The sequence below is a fragment of the Schistocerca americana genome, chromosome 2 (assembly GCF_021461395.2).
Source record: "Schistocerca americana isolate TAMUIC-IGC-003095 chromosome 2, iqSchAmer2.1, whole genome shotgun sequence".
NCBI classification, from domain to species: Eukaryota; Metazoa; Arthropoda; class Insecta; order Orthoptera; family Acrididae; genus Schistocerca; species Schistocerca americana.
The window spans coordinates 1048672-1053613 of record NC_060120.1 but is presented as its reverse complement, the minus strand read 5'-3'; positions in this window follow the sequence as shown (position 1 = coordinate 1053613).

Genomic DNA, 4942 nt, shown 5'->3' with positions numbered 1-4942 from the left:
AATTTAGTATTGGAGGGCAGCGTGGAGGGTAAAAATCGTAGAGGGAGACCAAGAGATGAATAAAGTAAGCAGATTCAGAAGGATGTAGGTTGCAGTAAGTACTGGGAGATGAAGAAGCTTGCACAGGATAGAGTGGCATGGAGAGCTGCATCAAACCAGTCTCAGGACTGAAGACCACAACAAAAACAACAAGATTTTTCTAAATACACTGGAAGCATTAGGAAGAAGAGACATAGCTGACAGATAGGGCACAAAGAACTGGGATAACACATTCCTCAAATAGGTTAAAACCTCTAGTGAAACACTTATCGAAACCATTATACATTAATATATCAGTCCCTCAGTGTAGCACGTTAGGGTCATGCTGTTTCTGTTATATATCAATGATTTTCCAATAGTGTTAGTCTCGGGGAAAAAATCTCTTTGCTGATGATAGCAGTATTACAGTGTATGACAAAACGGGAGAACTTCTTGCAGAAAAAAAAGGATAATATACTCAAGGTAGTTTGCAATTTGTCAGTATGCAATAAAGTGTCATGTAACGTGAAGTAAAAAATGCCTTGAGTTTCAATTTGAAGATGGAAAATGACACAGTTAAATTAAATGTGGTTGGCACCTCTATAGAATGCATAACAAACACAAAATTCTAGGACTGAATATTGATTCTCGTTGAAATGGCACGGACACACAAGATTCTTGCACAGAGAATATCATCAGCATGCTATGACTTTAGAGTATTGTCATCAGTGTCTAACAGCCAGTGTCTGGTACTTACTACTGACATATACACTCACTTCTTAGCTATAGAATGCGGAATTCTTAATGGGGAACAAATACATAAAATGTGAACAAAGTTTTCAAACTACAACGAAGGGCCATAAGAATAATAAACAAAAATAGCAGTCGAAACATTGGGGATCTTAAGCATACTATGTGAGTACATTTTCCATTCAGCTGTATACATCAAAAATAATATTGATAATTACAAACAACTCAGTTCATGGGCGTGGAAGAGAGCAGGCCTGAACGAAGAAAAAATAAAGGAAAAACTACAAACAGAATTTTCTACTAAGGAATAAAGCTCTACAAGCAATTTCCGAAGGAGGTTAAAGAGATTGCTAAGAAACTAATAAAAATTTCACAAAAAGTACGTGTTAAGCAATACATTCTATAAATTTTGAGGACTGTGTAGATAAAACAGAATAGAGATTTGGTAAAAAATGAACACATACAAATAATAATGATAATAAAACAAACCAGTTAAAATAGCAGCATGGCACTATGTTTTTTCTCTAATTTTTATCTTTTCTGTGAAAGCATACTCCCAAAGCTATGCAATGCATAATACCTTGTCCTCTTTCTGAGCTCAAATCTCACTCGTTATAGAGGGATGGCGACTCAGTTTTTCAGGCTAGGAAATGGGAAGCTGTGATACACAAAATGGAAACCACACATCGTTCGTGCAGTTCTGTGTGTGTGTGTGTGTGTGTGTGTGTGTGTGTGCTATGAAAGAATTTGTGTATAGTGTGTGCAGTAATTGGGAGTGAGAAACGAATGAACAGTGTGGCAATAGCTTTTTACATTATTGGATAACGTTTTTGTAAGAGAGTATAGAACACTACTTTTAAACCAGATGAGGTTGCAGTGTTCTAAACGGCCTGGCCTTATATTCGGGAGGGTGGGGACTTCATTCAACCATTTAGTTTACATTTATGTACTTGGTGTCGCTAAATTAGTTCAGGAAAATGCCGGGATAGTTCCTGCTATAAGGCCACTGCCGACTTGCCTGTCCCATTCTTGTCACCCTAGACCTTTAATTAGATAAATGCCTATATGTACGAATAAGTTACTTTTGTTGGCTTTACAGCAGTGTAGTACCATGACATGTCCAATACCCTTGCATAAGCGATCTACAGATGAACAAAACTACTACTACTATTAATACTATAACTACTGCACAGCCAGCAGTTCCAACTAAGCTTCTCGCGATTAGGAATCTAGTATCCTAATATCTCGTTCCGTGTTACTTTCTACACAATTAAACTATTGTAATTGCAACACATGCAGAGGAGAAAAAACTGTATATGTTCAACTCCGAGAGCTTCATCGCAAATTTAATTTATTTAACGCGACTGAGTATTAAAGTATTAAGCAAGAATCGTAACAGACCAAACTGTTCAACAAAAATGTTTTCAGCAGTATCAGAGACAATTTAATCAGGTAACATGACGAATGGATAGAGAGGAAAATAGTCTAGTTTATATACGCCTGTAGCTTACAAGTGCCACCGCCTATAACGTATATATTGAGGTGGCGCAATGGTAGCACAGTGGAATCACATTTAGTTCAGTGGTTCAGTTTTAGGTTTTCCGTGGGTTTTCTATTGCCGCTTAAGGGGAACATTGGTATGATTCCTTTGAAAGGGTCGTAGCCGACTTTCTTCCCCAGTCCGAGCATGTGCTCCTTCTATAATGACTTTGTTGGTGGCGGGCATCAAAGCATAATCCTTCTTATAGGTTGACTCTTACACGGAAGATTACAGCAAACCATCCACTTTTTACAATGCTATTTATTTATTTAAGCAGCGTCGTTACCGCTTCAAAAATGATTCAAATGACTCTGAGCGCTATGGGACACAACTGAGGTCATCAGTCCCCTGGAACTTAGAACTACGTAAACCTCAGGACATCACACACATCCATGCCCGAGGCAGGATTCGAACCTGCGACCGTAGCGGTCGTTACCGGTTTCGAACCGATAGGTTCATCTTCAGACGGCTGCTTCACGTTTCACATTACATTTCCTGTTTTCTATCCCCACCTGACGAAGCTTCCTATTGGGTGGTGATGCCCTACAACCAAAACAAGATGTGAGACAACGTCTTTTTAATTGTAATTGTGCCTCACGACGATTTTAAGTGATGTAAACAAGTTGTTATTATTAACTGGAAGATGTTACGGTTACTTACAATGAAGAATCTGCGCCATTGGAACGTAATGGCGAGGATTGTTCATTGTAAGTAACCATTTAATAATAAAAATTCGTTTACATCTCTTAAAATCGTCGTGAGGCACAATTACAATTAAAAAGACGTTGTCTCACATCTTGTTTTGGTTGTAGGGCATCACCACCCAAAGGAAGATTCGTCAAGTGGGGAAACAAAACACGAAATTTAATGTAAAACATGAACTAGCCGTTAAAGATAATATTTTTAACTGCTACGTTAGAAGCTAAGTTACCTTCTTTTGGCTGCTTCAGCGATTGAATTTTGTAGAATATAGAAGCAGGATTTTGGAAGTTATCCTTAGTTTTACAACCTACTTTTCATTTATTTGATGAAATATTGCCTCAACGCATTGCACTACAGACTCATGTTAAATTATACAATTTCTTTTTGCGTTCGTGATCGACTGTGAATGTGTAACCAAATGCAGCTTTACTGTCTATTTTGAAAGGTATATTTCTGCATCTCCATTTTCTGCCATTGTGCGCAAATTATAGTTTTTGTTGTAGAAATGATAATAATTTGTGGTTATTAATAATTGTGGAGATGAAATGTATTGAAATTTAGGGGGTTAAAGTCGTTTTGGGAGATATTTTCAGTGTTTACTGTTTGGTTTTCAGAATTATCTCTCTTACTCGTGTATCGCAGCATCAACTGAAATGTGAAATATAGTCGTAATGATTTGTGCAATTTTACTGACTCAGGTCACATGTTTGTATTTAACATAGTTTAGGCTGAGAGTAAGCCAAGTTGGGATGCACTTTCGTTTGCAGTGGTCTCTTAGAATTTGTAAACATATGAGTCACAGTCATGAAGTTGAAACTTCCTAGCAGATTAAAACTATATGTGAGACCAGGGCTCGAAGCTGGGAATTTTGCTCCGATAATTCAGTGGATAGAGTACTTGCTCGCAAAAGGCAAAGTTCAGCGGCTCGCGGCCCGGCCCGGCACACAGTTTTAATCTGATAGGAAGTTTCATACCAGAGTGGAAATTCATTCTGGGAAAGTCCCCTAGCCTGGGGCTAACCATGTATCCGAAACATACTTTCTTCCAGGAATGCTAGTCCTGCAAGGTGTCCAGATTATCTTCTGTGAAGTGTGGAAGGTAGGAGATGAGGTGCTGATAGGAGTAAAGCTATGAGATCGGGCCGTCAGTCGCACTTGGATAGCTCCATTGGTAGACCACGTGCTCGCATGACGGCAAAGGTCCCAGGTTCGGGTCCCGGTCAGGGGTACAGTTTCAATCACCCACGAAGTTCCAAATGAGCGCACGCTGCGCTGCAGACTGAAAATTCATACTGGAGTCACAAATTACCAATTCTCACTTCGAAATAAAAGGACTGCAGGCATGTCCCTGAGTACAAAGGTAAAAGTAATTAACTAACTTTACGTTTTCGAGATGATAACTGAAACTGTATGACTACTCCCTCGAAGCACACGATGTAACTGGTCTGACACACCGTTGTGGGCTACCTATTTGACGTTTACTGTGGCCATATTTAACTAAATGTGCCTGCCTAAGTGCAGATGGTTACTGTTGTAAATTTTGCAACAGTCAGCGTGCAAAGATCTCTTGGATGTGTCTCCACTGCAAAATTTAACGCCCATGCAAAAAAAAATCATAAACATTTGCACACAGCTACGTCTTTCTTTGAATTTATGGAGGCTCTGCCGCCTAAAAAAAAAGAAATAACTTTAATCTGGTTCCATTGTCTCAGAATATTCGTACAAGAATGACTAGCGTCGACATTTGCCGTGAATTTATGCCTCTTAAATGATAGATTTTTGGCTACCGTCCAAAACGTACGTCAGATGTCGGCCATGATCAAGCTGTGGCTGCAATTTTGACGTTGTTGTAGTCTGCATTGTCTGTCACTGCAGATAGAAATACAGAGTTGTTTGATGACGCCTTTTGAAAAGTTCAAACGTAAACACCATT